The 26,615-nt window shown below is 42.8% G+C and overlaps 1 long non-coding RNA gene across 2 annotated transcripts in view; it reads left to right on the forward strand.

Annotated features, from left to right (window-relative positions):
- The window catches only part of LOC132649059 (uncharacterized), a 235,756-nt gene that overhangs the window by 23,569 nt on the left and 185,572 nt on the right, over positions 1 to 26,615 (forward strand). For both annotated transcript variants that reach the window (XR_009587494.1, XR_009587493.1), the window contains one exon: positions 24,410 to 24,487. This is a non-coding gene — a long non-coding RNA (uncharacterized LOC132649059). The remainder of the gene's footprint in view (positions 1 to 24,409; positions 24,488 to 26,615) is intronic.

Consider the following 26,615-nt stretch of genomic DNA (forward strand, 5'->3'; position numbering starts at 1 on the left):
CATTAAAGAATTGCAGCATTAGGAAGGTTGAGAACCATTGGTCTAGAGATAATCAACCAGGATTCAAATCAAAGTGTTCTTTAACTGTCAAAGGAAGGCTTCCTGCAGATGGACAAAGCGAAAATAAATAAAACCTATGTAGTATGTATTGACCTGGACAAACACAGTAGAAAAATCTGGTTGGATCCGTTCCTTATGGTAATAGAGAGAAGTAATGTACATCTAAAGGAGAGTTTTAAAATATAATAGCTCACTTTGTGCTTGCAGTACACAAACTTCTGACCCTTGGAAACTCTCCGAATATATCCCACACTTCACTCTTTACCCCCATAGGACCTCCTGCAGCCCTGGGCACATGGTGGACACTTAATAAACTCTCAAACTATATTGAATGTCCTTTGTGTTAATAGTAATTCCATGTAACATAATGAAACCAAAGTGAGCAGGGCATGGCTCACCATTCCACATTCAACTTTTCCCCAAGGAAACCAACTTCTTTACCTCTCGGACTGAAGCAAAGAACTCATTCAGAAGCAGGGCTGAAGGCTGTTGGAGTTATTGTTGTTTATATTTCCCTGGACAGAGGAGTAATTATATTGGCTTCAAAGGCCTTTTCTTCTACCTTCCATCTCAGCCTGGTGGTGCAGGAAAGAGTTTGCACTCTGTTCCCCAGTCTTGCAGATGGAAACCCAGAGGAGGAGTCTGTTTGCCCAAGGTCACAGAGTTAAACCTTCTCAGATATTTGCTAACCCCGGCTGACTTTTCCCAGGCCTCAACAGAGCAAAACTGTAGATAATTTCTTTGGCCTGGTTTTAAGTTAGAGGATGTCATCCTTCCCAGAGCCTCTCCTTCCCTCTTCATCCTGATCTTAGCACAACTCAAACAATGCTACTTTCTTCTGTTCCTCGCCAATGGTGTTTTTCTCTATCTATCTATCTATCTATCTATCTATCTATCTATCTATCTATCTATCTATCTATCTATCTATCTATCTCAGCCAAGGTTCCTGCATCTCCACTCTAAGACTGGAAGTGAAGGGAATCTTCCAGATGGTTTGAAGTGTTGCATGAGCATGAGGATATGGGCCAGATCTGCTGCCTTTATCACGAAGAGGCATGACTCCAGCCTTGCCCTGGTTTCTATCCGGCTTCAGTACCATGAGTCAAGGCTTTGCTTTATGGTTAATTTAGCTGGTGAGGCAAGCATGCTGAAATTCAGGAGAAGAGACATAAACTGGAACGAACTGAGATCATAGCTCAAACAGGACTTCCCGGAAGACAGATTACCTGTGGCTCTTAGACTATCACTTTCTTAATAGTAGTGATACAGACAGAAAGCAGAAAAATGACAGTGTCTTCCAAGGGGCACGTGAAGGCCAAAGATTTTTCAAAATTCAGCCTCACAGAGAGGAAGTCTGCGGGGTATCTATCCAGGCCTCTTCCCTTTAAATCTTGATTACCCTCAGCTCCGTGAGCCATGAGAATGGGAACAGTGACAGGTGATTCTTACATAAGGATGGAATCTTGGGTGTGATCAATTTGGTCTTGAGAAACCTCAGCTCAGAAACTGCAGATGGCTGTGTCAGGGTGACAGTGCTAGAGAGTGGCAACCTGCTGGGCCATGGGCTGTGTGCAAATGGCTACTCAGTCTGGAACTATCTGTACTAATTTTCTAGGGCCTCAAGGTCCTGACCAAGGACACTGCATTCCATACTAAGAATTTTGTCTGATGCTCCTTTAGTCTCTGCTTCTGGCTCACTGAGGGCCCTAAAGAGGCAGATAGAATACCTTTATAATTCAGATCATTGTCTGCTGTGATGGCTCCTGTGAAGGGCCAGTTCTATGTTTGCAAAGAATTGCTTATCACAGAGAATTTCCTCAGCTGGATTCAGTTAGCTGAGGAGATACTTTTTTTTTTGGTATGCATGTTCATGTGTGTCCATGTGCATATATGTCACTGCCCTCTGCTCTTATTTACCTCCCATCTCCCTCTGCTCCCACCATTTCCTTTGCCTGCCATTTGCTGCTTTCCTTCCTATTCAGTCCCCACACTACTTCTGTACAACATCATGTCATCTGCAAATAGGGATACTTTAACTTTGTTTCATGGGTACCCTTGCCTCATTCCTGACACTTTCAGTGTTTTCCTGATTAGTATACTGTTATGCCAAATAAAATGCTATTGGGCTACTAACATTCATTATTAGCCTCATAATTAATATGGTGGTGTTTTTAACCCACTATCACAATTAAATAAAAACACAAATACCTGTTAGGTTTTTATAATTGTCTTATTTCACCTTGGGCTGGGCTGATAATTCCACCTATGCTATCTCATATTTCCTAGTCCCCTTCCCCTTCCATCTGCTTTAATCATTTCTAGTTGGATTATCTTCCATCCATAATTCCGTAACTACTTGCTTATTCTTCATCTTAATCACTCCTTTCCACACCAGTCTGAGAGTTCTTCCTCCCAGCCCAATGACTTCATTTTCTAGGCTAACCCTTCATGACTTCCTTCCTTTTGTTCTTCCTCTTTCTCTCTCTCCTTCCTGTGATCCTCTTCCTGTCCCCAAAAGCCCTAGAACCTTAGCCACACCTCCTCATCTACCGGGCCCAGATGAGTAGGCCTTTTATTGGTTAAACAGAGAGACAAAGTCTACAATGTCATTTGGGGTAGTGAGTGCCCATGTCTTGTAGTAAGCAGCCCTCAGGGGAGAAAGCAATTGACATTAGAATAGATAGCACCAGACCAAACCCCACCAGTATATCACACACAAACTTTATTATATTGAGAGCTGCTCCTTCTAGTCCTAGTTTCTAGAGAGTTACTTCTCACGAAGGGATTCTGAGCTTTTTAAAAGGCAGTTTCCTATTGTGATGATAATGTGATTTCTGTCCCTAAGTCTATTTGTGTGTTGCCTTGTAGTTATTGATTTACACATGTTGAATCATCCTTACATCCCTGGGATGTAAAAAACTTGGTCATGGTGTACTATCTTCTTAATGTGATCACTACTTAGATTTGCAACTGTTTTGTGACTATTTGTGTCTGTGTTCATCAGGTGAACTGGCCTATAGTTTTTTCTCGTTGTGTCCTTATCTGGTGTTGATAGCAGGGTAGTAGCATCTGTGTATAATGATTTTAATAGTGACCATTCCTTTTCTATTCCATGTAGCAGTTTAAAGCACACTGATGTTAGCTCTTCCTCAATAGTTTGGTGGACGCTGGTCGTTCTGATGATATATGCAGGTCTTGAGCCTGATTTGGACAGACATCTGGTGTTTGCCATACCTGTGTGCACTCCAGTTCCCTCCCTTCTATGCTTACCCAGAGCTTTTTGTAATCTGAATGATAGCCTTGGAATCTCTGGGCTGGGCAGGGTCCTTCACTCTAGGCAAACTCTCTGGGTTTAAGATGCTGTCTGGGGTAGCTGATGTTCTCACTAATGCTCTAGGGAGAATGTGTAGGGAGAACGGGGGGGGGCAGCCATGGTACTGAGATCTGGCTAGCGGAAGATCTGTCTTCAAGCTATTGAGGTCTCTAATCACGCAGTTGGAGGGCTGCAAATCAGAGTCCTCCCTTCTCGTAGCCGCAAAGTGGCTTACAGGAGTAGGTAACTCAGAGGTTGGTCCACCTGTTGACCTCAGCTCAGGACTATCAAACTTCAGTGTTGTTCCCAGCGCTGAGGTTCCTTCAGGCCTCCGATGGCAGGTTCTGCACTTCCTTGCCTGAGCTGCACCTTCTGCACTTATGCTAGTCTGTATCTGGCTCTCTTGTTCCGTGTAACTGCCTCCCCTAGAGCGTTTCTTGCTTTGGGACTTTGCAAGGATCCCTGACCTGTGTTTGTCCCCTTTCCTCAAACCCTTAGGGTTTCTCAGGCTCAGTTTAGAGCAACAAGTTCCCTGTCAAGATGGCAGCAGGTTACTGCTTCTGACTCATGGATAACAAAGTGGGATTTCTCTGTACTGTTCATCTGTGTGTAGCATATGCAGAAGTTATGGCTTTCTCGACAAAACCTACAGCTAGATTTGGGGCTTGTGAGGCTGTTGGGCTTGCCCTAAGGAAGGATTGCCAGTCCTTTAGACATTGTCTTAATCATCTTATCTTTGGATGAGGCTTCTGCCTCCTGACCCCTGTTGGGGAATCACATGCCTAGAGCTGTGCTTATATTGGCTTCCTTTTTCTTTTTGTCTTGAGAGAGGGTCTCATGTGGCTCAGGCTGGCCTCACATTCAGTTTGTAATGAAGAATAACCTTGAACTTCTGATGCTCCTGCCTCCACCTCCCAAGGGGTGTGGTTGCAGTCATATCCCATGGCAGCTGCTTTCTGTGGCTTTTGGGATTGAACTCAAGACCTCCCGAATGCTAGTGAAACACTCTACCTGCTGAGCTAGGACCCAGCCCCTCGGCTTGCTTCTTTCTGGTGTGCTGTGCACATTTTTCTTGGCAATTTTAGCTGTTCTATTACTGCCTTTGAGAATTCCTTAAACACTTCCTCCCTCTTTGATAGTGTCTATTCTTTTTTATTGACTTTTTTTCCTGAAGGAAGGCACATAGAGGCAGCTTCTAATCCACCAGTTTATACCACAGTTGTGTTTTTTTTTTATAGTAAGTGTAAAATCATCTTATAGCAGGGAATTCCATTCTTTCAGGCTAAGAAACAATGAAGAGAATACATTAATAATGAAAAATTTAAGTTATAAAATCAATGTGATATGTTGTCTAAGCTCAGCTTGACAGTGAGCTTCACTGTGTATTCATAAAATCTGTATCTTTATTACATCAGTAAATACTATTTAAGGACATATAAAAATTCTTTCCATGTGTGTGTGGTCTAGCTCACTGCCAAATCTAGAAAATGTGGCAAATGAATATTTGTTAGATGGATGCACGGAATATTTATGTAACAATAAAATAATGTCACTTATATTATGCAAATAACAGGGGTTCACCACTATGCCACATAATGTAAATATATATTGAACACATTTCTGAGGCTTGGTTAACAGAGAGGTCACTAAAATCAAGTGCCTTCTACGCAGTTTCCTGTGACAAACAGAAATTTTAGAACAGGGGCTGAGGAGATGTCTTGAGATTAGGAGTACATGCTTTCCTTCCAGTGGACCCAAGTTCAGTTCCCAGCACCTACCCTTGAGTAGCTCACAGCTTTTTGTAATTCTAGCTCAAGGAAGCCCCATGCATGTTCTGGCCTCCATACACACTTGCCTTTACATACACATACCCAGACACTGACATGCACACATACACACAATTGAAGATAAAAACAAATACTAAGAAAATGAGAGGATAGAAGTGTGAAGCTTTTAAGTAGGCTTTTGTGAGTGTGTGCGAATTGCCATTTGGTTAGCAGTTAGCATTTTCAGTGATATCCATACATTAGAGGCCCACAACAGCTGTTTTCTCTTATTCTCTCTTGATCTCAAAATCTTGTCTTTCATAGTAAAAACAGGAAGCAGAACCAGAATGCCATTTGGCCTGCCTGACTCAAGCGCCTGGGGTCAAGTCAAGGCAGAGGGCACTTGCTTCTCCGAGGCACAGTGCACTCTTTAACGTAGCACATGTATGAGAAAGACTAAGCATGAGCATGTGGAGTAGTCCACGTAGAACCACCTCCAGGGGAAGGGCTGGCTGGATTCAACTACATTCTGATGTCCCTGTGTTTGTACACACCTCTGGAAAGTCAGTTCTGAGAAGCCCTCTGACAGAACATGCTTGCTGCAGACTCTGTCGAGAGGCTTTTCTTTTTGCTTTTTCACAGACTCCTTATATACAGACTTATATGAAGAGGTGCTCATGTGTGTGTCCGTGTTTTTGAGCCCTTGAACCTTTCCACCTGTCCCTTAACAAAACTACCACAGCTCTGTCTTACAGACAGCAAGGTCAAGCTCTATGGCCACACCTCTGGCGTGGTGGACCAGGGTGGTCATGTTACGTAAAGATGTAGAAGAGAATTGACTGTCAGACCAGAGAGTTGTGAGCAGTTAAAAATGGAGCACCTTGATTTACTTCTTACGCACCTTGACTTTCAAGGTCTTTGTACTTGAGTTTAAACTTTTATTCTAGGTCAGCATGAGAACTCATTTCTACTCCATTTCTGCGTAGTTTTACTTAGTGTTTAAAGTTCTGTGATTCTCTCTTGATGACTTCTCAAGGTCTTGCCTCGTTATCCCCTCTTTACTATGCTTCCTGATGGAGCAGCAAGCCTGGTGTGAAATATTACATCGAGTGGCAGATACATGGCCAGAGCTAGCTCTGAGGAAAAACGAAACAGAAAAGCTTGCTGCTTTCTTATGCTAGTTAGAACATGCCTGTGCTGATGCCAAGGTCAGGGAGGTCAGCCCACACTTGAGCACGGGCGTTTGAATTGCTCCAGTGAGTCAGACAAATGGGAATGTTGGAGGTTTGGGGCTGGTGGTGTCAATATCACCATGCATGAAAGATGTCTGTTTGTTATAGCAAAATGTGGCAACACAGTAAGCCACTAACTTAAAGAATGACTTTAAAGAATGCCTTTGTAAGACGTTCCTTGTTGAAAGAATGGATGGGTTTGTTGACCATTCATTTAGTCTCCTTTTTACTAGTCTTTTTTCTGTACAGCCTCTGTCACTTTGTACCTCATTAACACCTGTATTAGAGTGTCATTCTCTCCTTGCCCATTGACAGTGCCAGTGGGTATGTACCCCACCCACTTTTCCCACCTGAGGGGGATTCTACGCACACCTTTTCTCTCATCCTCATGTAATTCACCTGTAAAAGTTATTAGTATGTAGCACAATGGCTGGTACAAAGTGGTATTCAATGCATGCTTATTGAATGACTGAAGTAGAAAAGTGCATTTTGCTCACTTTGTGGCATATTTGATAGCATTCATTCTGCTTCTGGCCTCTTCATCATCAGATTTACTGAATCTCTATAAATTTCTGGACACTGCTCTAGATGCTGGGACAGTGGAGACATGGCCTCCTGCTGTAGGAAGTTCAGAGAGGGCTGCACCCACACTATTGTTCTTGAGACTGCCGGCCATGCTTGGTGAGCACAACCACTGTGGGAAGAACTTTGGAGTGGCTCTTTGTGGGTGGAGACAAGAGGGACATAGATTCTCATTTCTGAGGCCTTCACAGCTCATAGGGAAGCAAATAACTAAAGGCATAAATACATAAAAATACAATGTGTGAACTGCAAAAAGAAATAAATGATGCAGACTAGAAACTGATTGGGATTCTTACAGAGATGAAACAACAGATATTTTTTTCTTCCTTGTGTGAAGTACCCCTGCTTCTCTCAGCTGATACTTAACTTATTTAATATATTTTTGTATATGTCTGTATGCCAAGTGTTATGCCACAGCTGGGCACTTCATAGTTAATAGGAAATATTCAAGAACCACTTCTAATTCTGGGGCAAGCCAGTTACTAGTGCCTGACTCATGGGTAAAAGGGAGGGTGAGCAGGGGTGAGCAGAAGCAAAGGTGACAGTGGAAGGGAGGAAGCAGAAACAGTGATTAGGAGATAAAAGTGACCAGCAGATCCTCATCGGTCCTGCGCTTCTTGGTCTAAGAGGCCAAACATGATGGCTAAAACTTAAATTTTAACGTTCTCCCTAAGACACTTTTTAAAGAAAAAGCTAGATATTGCCGAGGTGACTGGCTATGTCTTGATCTGTGTTGAACTTCCATAATAGAACAGTATGCTCTGGCTTATTTACTTCTTTATATTTTTAGAATTTATTTTTAAAGTTTTAATTGTCATAGCTATGCATGTATGCACGTGAGTGCAGGTATCCACAGGGACTAGAAGGAGGCATCACATTCCCTGGAGCTGGAGCTATCAGTAGATGTAAATCATCCCACACGGGTGCTGGGACCCAAACTCAGGTTTTCTGCAACAGCAGTAATGCTCTTAACCACAGAGACATCGCTCCAAACCCAATCTGAGTTATTTAGAAAAATCAGATATTATCTCTCACTGCTTTGGAGACCAGGGAGGCCAAAACTGAGGTGTCTGGTAAGGAATGGGTTATACCAAAAAAACTAAGTGTTCTTGTTTGGCAGAAAGCAAAAGTCCAAGGGACCATGTGCTTATATAAAGCCTGTTCTGTGAGGACTTGGTCCTGTTCAGGCCAAGAAGAGCTCATGACTTAATTACTTTTCAAGGTCCCCTCCCCCCACTTCTCAATACTACCCCACTGGCAATATCTGAAGTTTAGAGACAGCACATACAAACCAGACCAATGTAGTCTGTAAAAAGTTGATTAATATTGGCCCACCGTCTATGTTACTGTGGGATGGATTACTCATGTCCAGTTTCCCTTTTTAACTCTGACCAGGGATGTCCAGTAACACTCCTGGCATTCAAACTCTGTCAGATACTTTGGTAAAAGCTCTGCTTCCATGTTGCAGTGGATATATACATTAGCCATGTTTCAGGCAGTGTTTACTTACTTGCTACTTAATATGCAGCATCCTAGACCCTAGGAACTCATCAGCTCTGAGCCACAGATCTTTTATTTCTCTGAATAATTTTTGCCTTAAAAAAAAAGTATATTTCAGGCATCTTTGAAAAGAATCTAGATTCTATGACAAAAGGACACACCATTCAGGTTTGGCTTTAATTTTGAAGAATTATATAGAGTACACAAATAACACAGGAACTATAGAATTAAAACAGTTTGGAGACTATAGAAGTCCAGTGCACAGAGACTTCAAATCCCACATCACCATTCCATGTTCTGGAGCCTATAGGCAAGACCAGAGCTCCCAGGAGGACAGCCCACTACACTGTCTGAAAGTTAGCTTTTGAAACTCGCCCTTGGTGTATCTGAATCTCATTCCTCAGGACTCTGGGACCACTGTAGTCAGCCATATCCTTAACCTTAGGAGCCCCCTATTATTACTTTTCCAACTCAATACTCAAGGAAACTGGGGCTATCGGTGACTAAGTAAGTCACCCAGCCCATTTCCTTAATAAATCAGGTGAGGGTGACAGTTCCTGATATGGCGGCCCCAAGAGCCTCTCCCTTGGCTGAGCTCCTTTAGCTCCACGTGGAGGCTCAGAGCCTTTTTGTTCATGACTATTTTCCATTTTTTTTCAAGCTCTTCTCCATTAGAAGACTAATGGATTTTCCCTTCTAAAACTCGGACTCTTGAGGATATCATCACTTGCCACTTTTGGGTCCTGCCATTCTTAGAACCTTCTAGAGTTCTTTGGCTGTTACTCACATGGACATGGCTGTATATGTTCTTGTTATTCTATCTCTGCCCAAGGCTGGAGAAAAATGTTTTATTCGTTAGCCTTCTTCTTCTTCTTCTTCTTCTTCTTCTTCTTCTTCTTCTTCTTCTTCTTCTTCTTCTTCTTCTTCTTCTTCTTCTTCTCTCTCTCTGTCGCTCTCTCTCTGTGTGTGTGTGTTTGCTCTGGTTATGTGTTATGACATGCATTTATAAGTAAACTATCAATGCATTAATCATAAAACCTGTGTGCATAACTTAGAATAATAATAATTTAGAAGCAGTTCTCAGAGAGTCCTTCCTCACTGGTTTTAGTAACTAATGAGCAGAGCAGCAAAGTCAAGTGACAGGTAGCCTCTGCAGTTGACGATGTGAAGGTGGTACCCAGCAATTTCAGGGCAGCTTGAGCCAGGTCTGAGTCATCCACTTTGTACCTCAAGTCAGGGAACAGGGTTGGCCACGGGTAAAGAACTCTGCCACTGAAAGTGTCACTCAAAAGCATCCCATATACCATAGCAAAGGAGTTCAATTCCAGAAGGGTTATGGTTTGTCCTAACAGAGTCGGGAAAAGTGCTAGGGAAGACGTTAAGCTCATGCTGACTTCTCCATTCTTAGACTTGTTACCTGTGGCTGGAAAGGAGCTCCCTTATGGCAGACATGAAATGTACAGGCCAAACTCACTCTCTTAATTTGCCCACTTATTCTGCTGCTCCTATCCTTTGCAGTCAAGATTTTACACTTGAATGCAAACCACGTGTCTATTTTTCTTTTCATTACTTAATGTTTTGCTGTCATAACCAAAACATTTATTGGCATGACCAATATCTATAAGCTTTTTTTGGGTTTTATAACATATTTATTTTCAAAGGATAAAGTTGTACCAAAAGGACGTATTGTATGAGTGCTTATTCAGACAATTTAAATACAAGCCCGACATGGCTGCTGTCATTTGGCAAGGATGCTACCCCACATCTTCTCACTTCCAGATACTCGACAGTGTTCTCTGAGAACTCTCAGAGAGGAAGAAGGCTCTGATGTGTGACTCATACAATCCTTATTATCTGCAGTGTAATCTATAATTTCTTGTGGACACATTAACTTCTCTGTATTTAGATCAGGAACTTCAAACCCAAGTTCACATCCTAGGGCCATAATAATCTCCACATGGTCTAAACTGTCTAAGCCCCTGGGCTTCATAAAATGTGAATTTCCTGAGGGCATCTTTGGGTCAGTTTTGCCGTAGATTTCAAGACATATAGCACCCGGCCCTTGATTCCCTCTAACGTCAAAGGGGCGAACCACTGCACCGATGATGCAAGTGTGTGACCCTTGCAGACCCCTCCCAGCCTCGAGGAAGGGAGTATACCACACTCAGGGGCGTCTTAGGGTTAGTCACCAGGAGCTTCCCAAGACCCGCCTCTCTTTGGCACAAGGACAACTTAGAGCAACAGAAGCCCCATTTCAGAACACGCTCTGTGCCTGACAAAGTTTGGTGACAATCAGCAATGTGCATCCTTTCAAGAGTTGGCAGTTTTTGTTTTTAATTCCCTCAGCATATGACCAGCTGCCCACAGAGGCTTCAATAAGCTATTGAAATGCTTTTGTTCGTTTGTTTTCTAGCAGCTTTAAAGTTCTAAGCATTATACCTAAGTTTACATTTTGAATTGATTTTGTATATAATTTATTATAAGGGTCCAATTCACTCTTCTGCATATGTAAACAAATTTCCTAACACTGTTGGTAGGATGCTGTGTCTCTCTTCACTTCCCTAAGTTCTTTCCACCGTGAGGAAATAAGTTTGCCATAAGGCACAGATTTCTGGGCTTTCTGTCATGCTCCATTTGTCTATATTTCTATATGTTTGTATGTAGAACCACAATGTTTGGATTATGGTGCCTTTGTAGCATATTTTGAAATAACAAAGTCTAAGGTCTTTGGCCCTGCTTGTCTTTTTCAGTTCTGTTTTGGCATTTAGGGTATTTTGTGTTTCCTTGTGAATTTCAGGGTTTCCCTTGGTTCATCCTGTGATGAATTGTGGTGTACTTTTAAAAAATTCTTTTATTTATTTGTCTATGTCTTCTTCTCAGTACTCTACTCCAATCCCTTCCAACACCCCAACACCAGAAAGGAGAAAAGGTTAGTGGGAGAAGGGGAGTAGTTCTTTCTTAGCTGCTTCCTGCTGGTCAGGGCCTTCAGGTTCCTTGGAGGCAGTCCAGTCCTCATTTCCGGAGATCTTCATCTTCTTGTCTCACAACAGCAACTAGAAGCGGCAAGGCGGAAGCAGGAGCAACATTGTTCTTTCTCTGAACCCCACACTCTTTGGGCTCTGGCATTTATTCTCTTTCCAGAGTCATCAGATTTAACCTATCTGCAGCTGGCAAAGAGCTCCTCTCAGAGCCCTCAGGAGGCAAATAGTTTGCTGCTGTGGGCCATTTGAATCAGTCCCACATCCCACACCTGGGACCAAAACAAAAACATGGTTATATCCACAACAATGAATGCCATTGGAATTTTGATAGGGACTACATTGGTCAATATATCTTTCTGGGTGGTATGCATATTTTGGCAGTGTTGTGACTTTTAGTCCATTTTTCTCTGTGTGTGTGTGTGTGTGTTTTTCCTAAATAGGTAAATCCCGTGTCCTTCCCATTAAAAAAAAGTGAAAGAGAAATAGAGAGGGAGAAAGGGAAGGAGAGAGAGGGAAGGGGAGGGAGGAACGCAGGGAGGGAGAGGCAGGGAGAAAGCAGGGAAAGAAGCAAGGAGAGAGAAGAAAGGAAAAGGAGGGAAGAGGAGAAAGACAGGAAAGGAGAGGTAGCATGGGAGGGAGCAGATGGCAACTGTTAAATAGCGTGTGTTGGCCATTTTAGAATGTATATATATATATACAACAGAACATCAAGTTATATACTCCAAATACATACAGTTCACAAAGCCAGTGGCAGGGACAAAGAGAAAAAGAGAGAGAGAGTTTATAGGCAACTCATATTTCTGGATCACCATCCCAGAGAATCTGGTTCAGACCTGGGTGGGTCCCAGGAATCTTAATGATTACTCAGCTTCCCAGGGGACTTGGCTGGGTGGTCCTGGGGCTGCACTTGAAGAACTACTCCTCTGGAACCTCAACCTCTGGGCTTTCTAGCCTTGTTACTTCCCAAAGGATGATGTGGATTTACTACATTCATTTGTCCAAACAATACATAAGATTCTTTGTGATTCATGCTTGTGTTCTTATTTTCTGACTCAACAATTAATTCCTGGTTAGGTCATTCATTGAGCAATTTTTCTTTTGCTTGTCTGTTGGCCTCTCTCTTCTGTATGCCAGAAGCTGGAGAGACAAGAATCCTCGCCTTATCCACTGAATCCACAGGACAGCAGTAGCAGTAAGGATGGTTCTTTCAACACTATCTGCTCAGTCCATTCAGTTTATGCCAATGACCTATTTCATCCTCTATGTTCCAGTAACCTGTCCTGACCAAGAATGAAATTTAAGGGGTTTCCATGCACAAAGGGTCATAAAGTACTTTGTATTTCATTTTTCTCATTTTAACACTTAATGGGTCTTTAAGATATTTACCAGTTCAGTTCTTCATGTCTATCCTTTCTCTTTTAATTGGTTGTTTTCTTTCTCTCTCTAAACAGTGCTCATGTATTTCAGGGAAGCCTGAACTTACTACATAGCCTAGGCTGGCCTCAAACTCAAGCAAATCTCCTGCCTGGGCCTCTAAAATTCTGAGATTACAGTGTGTACTACCATGCATGGTCCAGTCTTTCTTCATACTGGCTGCAGAATATCCTAACATGGGGGGACTGTTGTATCTTTGGCCATAATCACATTGGTGCATTTATATGTTGAAATTTCAGAGAAAATTCCTCTTATAGATGATGAGATTGAGAAAAGTTAGCGACCTTCCCCAAGGCCTTCTAGTGGTGGAACTGTATGACACCAAATAATCCACTTGCCTAGAAACCAGCAGCTCTTTCTTTCCATGTTACTACTGCCTAGTGATTATAATAGGCTGAGTGCTGGTCTTCATGGGGATTATAAATCCCTACACTCTGACTTCTCATGCGACCTCAAGGTCACCTGAGGAGGACTAATGAAACAGAGTCTAGGAGCCACCTGGGAATAGAGGGAAAAAACTGCTCTAGAAAGAGGTGTTGGCTGATTGCAAACTCACCAATCATATTGATCATCACTGGAGGAAGCTTGTGTTGTGTGTGTGTGTGTGTGTGTGAGAGAGAGAGAGAGAGAGAGAGAGAGAGAGAGAGAGAGAGAGAGAGAAAGAGATTGACTCCTGGAAAGATGGCATGATATCTACGTGGATTCTTAAGGTATTATGTCTGTGTCTGAAACCCGCCAGAGTACTAAACTAGTGAGCATGGTATAAATAAACGCTTACCCTATTTGGCAGCTTGAGTAGAACCCTGGAAGTGAGTGGGTGCTGGGGTCCTGTGTCTGTGGCAAGCAAAGATATTTGCCCTTTTAATAGCTTGGTTTTTCCCTTTTAAATGAAGAAACTAATATCTGGTGCCTGCCCACTTGACAGGATGTTACAAGGCTTGGCTAATTTCTGTAAATGTTTTGAGCTCCTCTGAGGTATGTGTTCTGTAAATAGGAGGTATTAATAGCAGCCGTCAGAACAGAAACAAAACTGAATTGAGCTGCAGTCATTTTCTGGGAAAGAAACACAGATACCATAAAGCATGAAGCCCATGTTGGATCCATGGCGTTGGCCCTTCTTCAAAAGGCAGCCTGGGTATCATATAGGACATGGTGACAGCCTAGTCCCCAAAAATCTTAAGTGGGAAAATGAGCTGAAATTACTAATATTTAATTTCCCAGATGATTGCTGTGATTGAGAACCCCTCTGGCACAGCCTGTTTGTGAGGTGTGTGTGCATAGGGAAATGGGGATCAAGTCAGCCAGAATTCTAGCAGAAAGGAAGAAAAATGCACAGTGCAGGCAGTATCATTCCAGAACTCTCTGCTAAGATGTTGAAACAAGAATTTCATTGCCTTCACATTGCCGTAAGAAAGGCAGTTATAGTAGGGATGGGGGTGAGGGCTTCTCTTTCTTAGAGCTTATGTGCTAGCTTGGAGATCATTTATCGATGCCTTTGTCTGTCAGCCATAGGTCTAGAGAGAACTGCTCTGGGTTTGAGGAGCCATACAGCAACACAGTGATGTCAACAGCAGTTGCTATAGAATCTTACTCCTGCACGTGTCTAGGGGTAGCCATTTAGGCTGGAGGGCACCCTGAGTTTTTGTTATTCACTTGCATATGTCAACTCCTGACACACACACACACACACACACACACACACACACACACACACACACAGCTATGGGCAGAGGGTGGAGGCAGCCATATGTTAATGTGCATGGCTGCTTCAGTGGGAGGGCAGCTCCCAAATCCATCAGCAGGCAGTCCTATTTCATAAGCACTAATAGGACTTACAGATGTGCAGACAGTAAGGAGGGTCCTGACGTCCAGCTGAACTCTGGATAGAATTTCTCATAATTTCTGTTACTCAAGGGATCTTGTATAAACCCGTTCCAGACAGAGTTTTTATTGTATTTTATTTCCAATTTCTAACTAGGTTTACCCTTCGGCGTTCAAGCCTGTAAGGCTCCCTGAAAAAAAATCCCTACCTTGGTGGTGGAGGCACAGTCTCCTGTCTGGTGTGGTTATCACTTCTGCCCAGGGCTCTGGGTCCACAAGGAAAACTCATCAGTGATTTGACGTGCACACACAGGTCACTCAGAACCATCTGGTAGAATTGACCTTTCCTGTCCACTTACCACACGCACTGGGAGTGGGATGGAGCTGTGGCATGCACTTGAAGGCCTCCTCAGTGACTAGTACATGGTTTGACTTCAGGAGGTTCTGTGAGCCCGGTCAAGAAAGGATGGGTGGCTGGTGACCAATGGCTGGAAGGATCCTGGTTCCTTAGGGACAATGATGGCGAAGGACCTTCTTTTTCAGTTTTGAAATGTAGAAATAAGATTGTTTACCCCACAGGTAGACATACCTGACTTCCCTGTGAAAGCTCCCCACCTTCATTCTATGGAAGGCACATTTCACAGCCCAGCATATGAGCTCATCGGGAAACTTTAGATCAAGAAGTCTCTGATGTGGTCATTTTTAGAGCTTGGTATCTGAAAAGAAAAAAAAAAAAACAACAACAACAACAAAAAAAAAACTTCTCCCACTGACCATTGGGAGAAGCTTTCCCTCCTCCTCAGGGCAATCATAGTCCATTAGTGAACTCAGGCCTTTCCTGTGGAAAGGCTGCAGTCGGGCCAGAAGGTCTTTGGCTCCTCTGACTGATACACTGTCCTCAGTAAAGAACATGCCCACTGCCCTTGTATCTGTTCTGACATGACAGTCTTCCCTTCTAAAAGGAAGGAGCTGGGCAGCCAGTGCTGTCTTCTGTTGTCCATCACCCATTGCCAGATCCTTTCCAAGCCTTGCTAGAGAAACTGGCTGTGTCCTGGAAGGGTTCTTTGTTGTAAAAATGCATTTTCTGAACTAGGGTTAAAATCAATGGATTTGAAGACTTTAGCTACTCAGAATCTCTACAAATATTTATTTATTATTTATTTGCCCTTCACATAGACTTAGCCATCATGGCACAGCGGTGGAAAACTAATTTGCTCCTGTATAATGTGCTATGTATCCTAAGGGTCACGTGACTAACATTTATCAGACTTACTTCTTGTAAGATAAGATTATACTTCTTTATTAGATACAATGTCCAGAGATGATATAGTAATGAAAATAATTATTTTCAGGCATCTCAAAATGTCTTCCACTGGAAGCTTCTGACTATCTTATCCTCTCTGTCATAAGAAAGGCAAAGGCATGGTGACACAAGGAAGTCTAGGGTCAAATGGAAATGACAAAAATCTCATTGTTGTCAGCCTTCTTCCTCTGTGGTAGGGAAGCACATTGCTAGTTCATAAAGCTTGTTTCTACTGAGATTTCACTCAAGTTTAGAAAGTTTCATGTCAGTCCAAATTGATAAAAGTGACTTACTTAAAAAAGAGAGAGAGGTTGTCACCAGAGTTCTTCAAGGTACACTGAAGATGTTTCAAGAGTGCTTTACTGTTATAAGTCCTTTATATGGGATTTGAGACTTCCTACACACTCCACCCATTTTTGTCTACCAACCCCAAAATACTACACCAGAGGAAATGGAAATATGATCCTCCTTTTATAAGCCATCCATGAGGTGATGTCTGGTTCATAGTAAATGTCACCAATAAATTATTTATGTGAGATGAAAATACAGATGTGATTATAGCAGGGCTTAACTCTGCCTAAGAATAACACTTGAACTCCTCCTAGGGGAACTGGTCATTTTTAAATTGCATGTTAATAACTGTTTAAGTATATATAGAAAACAAGGAAAAATGTTCCAGGAGACACTATGAATTCGGTGAGTTCCTCTCTTCCCATCTCAGATTTGCTCTTAGTTCTGTCCTGTATATGAAACAAGTAAACAATCACCTCACATAACAGGCATGCATTCTACCACTTTCCAAATTGGTGACCCTGTGGCCAACTATCTGTCACTCATGATCAGAATTACAGGAATGCACAATTGCTCTGGCTTGACTAGAATACTATACTGCCAGGCGCCGCTTTCTACTTAGCTGATCTCTGATGCCGGGTTCTCAGTCTGACCATTTAGGTACTTCATCATCTTTGATACTATCCAGCATGATAGCTACAAGAGGACATGTGGCTGGTGTGGTCCTGTACTGTGGGATTCCAGATGATCTGCCATGGTTGACCAACAGGAGAAGCAGAATGAACAAAGCACCCCAGATTCCTTCAGCCATACCTAGGAATCTGAATCTCGTGGTTGTTATTACAATAATGTCTGAGCTTTGGAAAAACTCAGCTTTTCTTTGTGCAGACTTCCTGTCTAATGTGGAGTCACTGGGCTTAGGATGAGGTGAAGATATTTTGCAATCTGAAGCGCTAGTTCATGCAAGACAGAAATGTGGAGCAGTCCATGTCTTACCCTGTACCCTGCCCTCAAGATTAAATCTCAGAGAGGACTAAATAAAGGTCAGATTATAAAAGTAAAAAAGATGTAGTCTTTGTCCACAAGGTTACTAGTGACAGGTGTGGTGGTAAGCACGTAAGCCTGTTTATTAGCATGCATAGGCTTTATTTTCTTTTCCATTGCTGTAATAAAACTGTGCTCCATCATGGCAGGGGGTTACTCCAGCAGACAGTTGATAACATTGCAACGCCACATGAATGCTTGTGGCTGCTCAGTTCGATTTCTCCATGTATATACGCCAGGATCCCAGACAGGGAAAGGTGCCACCCACAGGGCCAAGTCTTTCTACATCTGTTGATATAATCAAGATGCCCTTGGGGTTGGAGGGGTGACCTGGTGGTTAAGAGGCCTGGCTACTCATACAAAGGACCCAAGTTCGATTCCCAGAACCTGTGTTGGGTGACTTCCAACTGCCTGTAACCCCAGCTCCAGGGGATCTGATGCCTTCCAGCTCTGCAGATGCCTACACTCACCTGCACATACCCACATACAGACATGCATGCACACACATGATTAAAAATAAAAATAAGTCTTTAAAAAAATGATAATCCCCTATAGGCATGCCTAGGGACTCATCTCTCAGTGTCTGTGGATTCTATCAAGTTGACAATTAATGTCAACCACCACAGCACACGTATGTGAATTTGCCCTCACATCCATGTTCAGAACAGAGGTTGAGTTACTTTAGTCCTCAAGATACATCTAAACTACATTTTAGTGTGCCAGCTCCTGTTAATTTTTCTCCTGTTTCTTCTCACATTTCAGAGGTTTGCTTAAAGAATTTCCCAATATATTGTGAAAACTGCCTTCTTTGAAATTTGAAAGGTATCTGAATTCACAGAGTACACATCTAGTGGGATTCCCCTTAAGGCTGCCCAGCGATGTTGATCTTTTGTTTACTAATATCTTTTTCCACAAAGGGTTGGCAGAGTTGGAGGGAGGGCAGGTGGTAGTAGAATGAAAGCTATCTCATATGTTTTCCATTGTTTGGGGAATTTCAGAAAGTAATAAGCTAAGCTATAGAGGAAAACATTTTGGGGCGATATATGTGGGAAAGAAACCTCTCTTCAGAAATGGGGATTGTGCTGATCCTGTAAATCAATTCTTCCTCTCTTCAGTGATACAGGTCTGTGCAGCTCTGACAAATGTTTTTCCACATTAAGGGGAAGCAATCCACTCGGTCCCAGCAGGAGGGGCAAATGTGCTAATGGGCTGCTAGGCAGGATTCCTGGGGTTCTGGCCACTGCAGCTTCAAGGACAGACGAATGAAAAAAAAATACATGGCTGCTGAAGCATGGCCTAACAAGGATGAATATCAAGAGACGTGCTAACGTGGAAGCAGGCAAGCTCACAAGGCCTCAGCCCTAGACAAAGAATTATATACAGGCAACTAAGGAATGCTGAGAGTGGGAGAAATAGTCTTCCTCAGGGAAGAGCACACCTACTGGTTATCCAATATCAAATGGTCAGCCCTGAAAACATTCATCCAAGTAACATTATATGGACTGAGCAGGTTGTATTTAGGAATGTGTGTGTGTGTGCATTCATAACAACATTTAAAGAAAAAGATGTCATGAATTTGAGATAAAATAAGGTATAGGGGGGATTGGAGGGAGGAAAGAGAAGGGGAAATGATATAATTATATTACAATATCAAAAATATTTTAAAAATTGCAAATATTCCCCTCCTGCCTTCAGGCTACCCAACACTTGGGCAAGTGTCCCATCACCTGCTGGGGCCTGCCCACCCTGATCAAATCCCCCAGTTCATTTTTCACTTTGATTGAGTCTTGATGGCATAGTGCCAGCTGACATCTGAGGATATACTTGGGAGAAACGCATGACCAACACCTTCCCTCAAAGAGAGGGCCTGGCTGCATGGAGTCTTGTTGGGGAAAGGGGAGTGGGCAGAGCTGGTTGCCCTATCCTCTCCTCTCTGGAATGACGGGAGCAAAGTCTCCATCTTGCTAGCTTAAGAGTCAGCTTCAGAGTGGCCCCTCCACCTGACAACTGAGGCGAGCAATTTGTCTTAGTCTTGAGGTATGAGAGCCGGATAGGTGTGGTTGGCAGAATAAAGAGATGGAGGCAGCATGGCTTTCCTGCAGCACAAAGACACACTCCCAGTCCCCTGCACAAGTGCAGAGACTTTGTCCCTTGCTTCGGTAGTTCTCAGAGCCACCCATCCAAGAATGGTGACCTCAGGGTGCTTGGTTCGCATCTCCTCACTGCAGTTTATCCATTACAGCTGGTGGGCAAACACAAGCCTTCCTAATCTGGGGAGGCCCTGAGCAGATGCCCATACCCTAACTATTTTGGTGTGTGTTTTGCCAATATCACCATCCATGGCAAGGCAGAGAAACACGCACATACACCAAGGGAGGCATGTACAAATGTACACGTGAGAAAATACAAAACTATGCAAGTATATACAAACATATTAAAAGGCACATACATACAAAACAAATACATGAAAGACACATGTGCAAACATACAGACTCATGCACAAGTCACACACACATACATCTAAAAATATATATCCAAATACATGCGTGTGAACGCGCAAGCAAACATACAACTAAAACACAGACATGCTGCAAGCCAAACTTTGAGACACACATGTTTACCTGTGTACCCTGAGCAAGAATCTGGACTATAATTTTCTACTTCATCTCTGTCCTGAAGAAAATCACAGAAATTCTAATAAAGGAGGCTGAAAAAAGAAAATATTGGCTTCTACAGCACAAACAGCTCTGTCTGACAAGAAAATGTTAATTTTCCCCTAAGTCAAATGTTGACAGATATCAGCTGTGGCTGGAGAGGGGCCATTTTGGGAGGAGTTCTCTGTCTCAAATAATGTGCTCAGTCTGACCCTCCCCTTCAAAAGGCTCATGGTCATCACCTTTTAACAGGATGGAGCTCCAGGCCGGAGGAATTGTCCCAGTGTATTTGCAAGGGCTGACTTCTCTGGGACTTTCCAGAGCTGGAGAGCAGAGGGGCAGATTCTCTCTTGAGAGGATGTACTGTCTTCTAGAAACCTGGGTCCCCACAGAATCATGTACAGGCATGGAATCGGTTTATGTGTGCCACAGGACAGGATTTTAACTGGATGTGCAGGAAGGGAAAGTCTAGGAGCAAAGAGAAAAGCCAAATATAGAGGCACAGGGAAATTGCCAAAACTGCATGCTTTACCTATCCATTTCCACTTCGCTCCTGAAATATCATGTGGATATTCTTTGTTCAACACTGATATATTAAAAATTCCAAATTAAGATGACCCTACTTTCTCCCCACAACAGCAGCAGCAGCAAACATCAACAACAACAACAACAACACACACACACCCCTTTAACTTGTTAAGTCTGAGGAACAGTGATAATCCAACCAGTGAGCTCTGCCAGCCTGCTCGGTTAAGGCCAAGATTAATGCGGGAGGTTGGTGCATGGCTGCTGCAGAGCTGCGTGCTCGGAATATGAGATGCGGTGCAGGGGAAAGGCCAGGAAATATGTCTACCCTTGGAGTTTACACAAGTCTCCTTAGCAACTTGTCTGAATTCATTTCTTTCTCCGTGTCTGTGGGTTTCTTCCAAATCCTGAGTGAAATGAGCATTGAGAGGCAGGCCCTCTTTCCCTTCTGCTGGGGCAAAATCTTTTATGCTGGGGAGCGAAGCTTCTCCTCCTTTCCTTCCCCCACCCCGCAGACACAGCTCTGATTCTTTGCACTGTGTATCTGTCTGTGGCTCACTGGGGACTTTCCTGAAACCCACATTGCCATGGGGGAATGATGAGGTCCCTTGCTGATGGCTAGTTTCGTTCATTCCTGCCTTGGCCTCTGGCTGCCCCTCTTGCATGCTCCTGTGTGTGATGTGTGTGAAATGGGCCAGTATGATTAAAAAAAAAGGGAGACACCCACAAGCTCCAGTCCTCTCTGTCCCTTCTTTTCATTTGCCTTGTCTTCCTTTCTCTTTTCATCCTTTACCCGACGACACCAAAGGCTGTGCAGCTCTGTTTAGATGATGACTGGAAAACTATTAGTCAAAGCCTGATGCTTGGTGTGGCTGAGCATGCCCAGGACAACATCCTTGAATAGTGCTATGTACGCTACAGGAAACCCCTTTGCTTTCCAGCCCGGAGGAGCTAGAGGACAGTGTGCTGGGGCCCCAAATCTTAACATTGTTATCTCCCTCTTCTATGTTACAGTCAAGGGGGGAAAAAGAAGAGAAACATGGCCAAAACAAAAACAAAAAAAATAAAATAAAATTAAGGTTTGATCTTGGCTCTTTAACAAACAGATGTTGCTTGTCATTCTGATATGGTTAAGCAGGCAACAGATTGTGTGTGGGGTAGGGGAGGAGGGAGGATATGACTAGAAAGCAGAACTAGTAACGTGGGTACCGGGGCTCTTTCCTTTCAGAACCTTAGTTTTCAGAGGCTATATAAATTTGTAATCTGTTTGGCTGGTTGTCGTTCTAAATAAGGAAATGTTGAGATCAGGAAGTCTACATGAGAAAATTCGGCCTTTCCAGGGATAGGGTGAAATGTAGGTATTTGTGGTTAATGATACCTGTCCCTGTATGTGGCCCTGTGCCCTTCCGTATGCACAGGGCATTCTGCTTCCTAAGAATGTAGTCACTCAGGTTAGATGGCTGATCCTTTTCATAGATATCATTGTGGAGGATCCAGGCTTGTCTCTACCTTCCCCAGCTGAGGAATCTGACTGGAGCAGTCAGTGCTCCCAGGATGTACTGGCCCTTTATAGAATACTGCATATTCTCTTCCTTCCACGGTACAAGCTACTTCATCTTTCTTCTGCACTACCCCCCCCCCCCCATATTCTAATCTAACTGTGGCATGCCTTCTCAGGAACAAAACCTGGCTCTGGATAGAAAGTGTAAAAGTTGGCCAGCCTCCTGGGAACACTTGTTCAGCACACAGTTCGCTTTTATTAAAGAAACGACAGACGCCCGATGTTGCAGTGTCAGAACAGAGTTGCGTTATTATTTTTCATTTGAATCCCCCTCCCTTGCTTGTTGACAACACAGCTAGAGAAGAGTTGTGGGCTGGCACCTAGTCACCTTAACAAGGCAGGAAATTGTCGTTGTGAGCAAACCTGATCCTTCCTGAAGTGAAAGTCATCCTGGGTAGCCAGCAGCTCTTTCTCCTTTGTTTTACCAAGTGTGTCAAAAGCAAACTTGGTCCTGTTCCTCACTCTCCAGTCTTGATTCCTGGTATACATCTGTTTGCATCAGACATTGAGTAGATTTAGTCATTTCCTTAATTACGAAAAAATAGAAGTGCACAATTCAAGCAATCTGAGAGCTTATCTTTTGTCCTGTTTTATTCTATCCCACATTTTCCACATCTTTAGTTTTTAGTTGACCTACACATTCTGTCACTTGTCATTTTTCTTAAATTATTTCTTTTCCAGTACGAGGAACGTGTAGTGGGAAGAGTATAAATGACAGTGTCGGATCTGGCCTTGCTTAAAAGAACAGGAGACTCGTGCCGTTCCATTGGTTGGCTCTCCCCTCCCCTCATCTCTTCAATTCATTTTTTTTTAATTTAGACTAAAGTGGATAGCTTTGGTACCAAACCGTATCACTGGGAGGTTTTCCCACACCCCAGTCTAGGGGCCTTGTGTCAGTATCGCTGCTGGAAAAAAGTGTGGTGTGATAATGTGGGGCACCAGTGAACTACCCTGGGAGTAGCCACTGCTCGGTGTACCTTTTGTGTGGAAGCTGCTGGATCTGCACACGCACAAGCACACATGCACACACATGCACAGGCCCATGCACACACCCAAGGGACCTCAGAGAGTAAGAGAGAAAAGGCAGCAGAGAAACAGAAAAGCTTTTGGCCGCCGAAAGCTCTCCCTGGTTTCTGATCCTGCATGGCAATGAATGGTGAGGAGTGTTCCTGAGCAACCTCTACCTCCCCTCCCGACTCCTCCCTCCCTCCCTCCCTCCCTCCCTCCCTCCCTCCCTCCCTCCCTCCCTCCCTCCCTCCCTCCCTCCCTTCTTTCCTTCTTTCTTTGCCTCTTTTTCTTTTTTCTTTATCTTGCTCTTTGCCCTTCCTCCTTTCTTTTCTCTTTCTTTCTTTGTACATCTCAGTTTCTCTTTTCCTCATTCTTCCTTTCTTCCTTCTTCATCAAAACTTGTACAATATACTTGCCCTGTCATTTCAGAATAAGGGAGGTGCGTAAGACATAACCTCTTCAAAAATGAAAGAAAAAGCATCTTTCTGAAGGCGCAGTGCTGCCGACATCACCACAGAATTGATGCTCACATACAAAGGCAAGCAGAGCTCAGAGTCCTTGTTAGCAATCAGTCACATGGTCGGCCTGCCTTCCCGTAGCGAAGGAAGAGTGAAATAAGGGAAAATCTGTGGCCAGTGGCAGGATGCAAGGAGAACCAAACCAAAGCCAAGAGCCCTGATGTGGTAGAAGAGGGGCAGACGTGGGAACCAAGCACTGTGAGAGGTCTGCTCCTTTGGCACAGCCCTGTTGGCAGACAGTAGATGTCTCCCAAGCTCGTGCACCATCAGAAAGTTAGCGTGTTCTCTCAGGGGTGCTATGTCATGCCAAGTGGTCATCATCCTGTTCACCCGTTATGCCTTTTCACCCTTGACTGTCAGTGGTCTCTCTCAACCCCATTTCTTAAGCAAGTGGTCTGGGGAAAACACTGGAATTTGGGAATATTCTGAGACTTCACATTATTATTTGATGTCTTTTTTTTTTCTGGTAAAAATCCTTTTTATAGCGCATTGGTAGCCATGGAATTTGGGGGGGAGGGTTTTAGAAATGTGAAAGTTACTCATTTGTAAGACATTTTAATATTATTGTCATATAATATTATCTTTATATTTTATTATTATTTCTAGAGTGACATAAATGGCATGCCTCAATGATGTTGCTTTTTTTTTCTAGGAATAGATTCAGGTTTTTTTTTTTTTAAATTATGTCTTTTTATGGTTGATCTACTATTACTTACAATTTAACGAATTGTGAGTGACAAAAAGAAATCAACTGAAAAACAAGCAAAGATTCCTGATTGACTTACAAAAAATTTTTTTAAATGTCTTGTTTTCCAGGTGTGGATGACTGATTTAAAGATACTGGCAACATGGAATCTGGTTTGAAAAATACTCATAGGACGTTGGTTTTCTCAGGTATTCACTTTTCTTCCTCCTCTATTCAACCCCTTCCCCCAAACCTTCCTCTTCCTCAAATAGTGCAATTTTTATGCCATTGAAAACTTATATTTCTAATGTTGCTAGTTTTATAATTTTACAAGCAATTGATCTAGTTTTAGTGGTCTTTGATTCTATGGTGTTTGGGAGTTTTTAAAATTAATTTCATAATAGTGTTTGCTTCTTTTTAAAGTAATTTAGGAAGAATTCATTTGAAACCATAAGCACTGTCTTTGAACTCTGTGGCTGTATATATATATATATATATATGTGTGTGTGTGTGTGTATGTATATATATAAATTTCAGAATTTAGGATTCATATACATTTCAGAAGATTGTTACTGATATTTTAACTTCAGTTCTACTTGATGACAACTTAGTACTTTCTGGAACTCTCCACTATCTATTGAGTGAGTAGGTATTGAGCTCAGCTCTTATAATCCAGGCAGCTTCCTTTGTTGTCATTGAAGCCCTTCACGCCACCTAGGAAGGTTTACAAGGATCCATGATCTGTTATCTGAGAAGTTACCTTTCCCTTTGTTTACAAATGCCAACCTCGTGTTTTCACATTTGGTTGCTATCTGATGGAGCTCCATGGAATCATGCCTCATGGAATGAGTCAAAATGTTCTTTGGAAGAAAAATGAATCCCCATTTTTTTCACCAACACAAAGAAGTTGTTCGAAGGAGACATTCAATGGCTACTTCAGGGAAGGCATCTAATGGCAAACAATCTTTTCCTCACCTAGCATTATGTTAATATTTGAATCTTTTCTTTGTAACTTCTGGTCAGTATTTTGATTTCTGAATTTCAAACTTTAGATTGTTGGCAAACTAACCTTTAAATTGACAGCCCTCTATCCTGTATTTGGGGAAAAAAAAAGATGGCCTCAATGTATTATGGGAATGTATAGATGGTACTGTGTGAGGGAGCCAACGTGTTCTGCGATAGATCATAGTTCATTGCTGACAAATATTATTTTACGAGCACGTGTAATTTGAATATTCCTTATCTGAAGTGGTTGAGAAGTGTTTTGGATTTGTGACTTAAAACGTTATGTTTACACATATGTTGAGGTGTCTTGATAATGGGACCCCACCTAAACATGAAGTTATTCGTGTTCAGGCACATCTTGCATGCGTAGCCTGGAGGTATTCTATGCAAGGTTCTCACTGCATCCATGATGTCACTAGAACATGCTACTTAGCATTAGCTGTGGGATTTTCTTCTTGTGGGGTCAAGTCAGTTTTCAATAAGGTTTTTTTTTTGTTTGTTTGTTTGTTTTATCTGGGTATGGTGGTGCACCTCTTTAATCCTAGCATTCAGGAGGCAGAGGAAAGTGGTTCTCTGTGAGTTAGAAGCCGGCTTGTTCTCCATGAGAGTTCCAGGTCAGTCCTAGCCAACACAATGAAACCCTGTCTAAAAAGGGGGAAGGGTAAAATTTTAAATTATTGCATTAGGATGACTTAGCCTGTATTAAACATTGGTTATTATTAATTAGGGAGCTGGAGCCCATCCCCTTAAACTTTCAGTGTGAGCTATAATTCCCATATCTCAGCCATCCCTCACCATGTCCAGTATCCAATTTTAAATACCCCCGTTCCCGTACCCTTGTCAGAGAGATCAAAGGAAAACCGGAAGCTCAAGAATTATGTGAAACACCTGTGCTTTATAAAGGAAATGAGTGTTTTAACATAAACGATGTAGAGACTCTTTTGGGGGAAATGATGGTTTGGGAGCTTCTACGTGTGGTTCTCAGATATAGCAACTTATGCATCATCATCCAACTCTGAACATTTGTGGGCATGGCTCTGAGGTGAAAGGGGCAGATGGGGAACACCGTGGTAGCATCTCTGGCCCTCTTGATTTCCTCTTACCAGTTAGGATGCGTACATGAAGCCTGACCTGCTCCATGAACAGTGCCCCAATGCAGCTTTTAAGTGTTATTGTTTGTGGAACCTCAGTTTATCCTCTGGGCTCCCAGCAACTGAATATCCATTTAACAAGGTGAAAGGGAGCCTTTTGAAGGCCAAAGTCTATAGTTGGCAGCTAGCAGAAATTTAAAATGCCTGTGGTACAGGTTGTTCAAAAGCACAAGGTATATGC

The sequence above is a fragment of the Meriones unguiculatus genome, chromosome 1 (assembly GCF_030254825.1).
Source record: "Meriones unguiculatus strain TT.TT164.6M chromosome 1, Bangor_MerUng_6.1, whole genome shotgun sequence".
NCBI lineage: Eukaryota > Metazoa > Chordata > Mammalia > Rodentia > Muridae > Meriones > Meriones unguiculatus.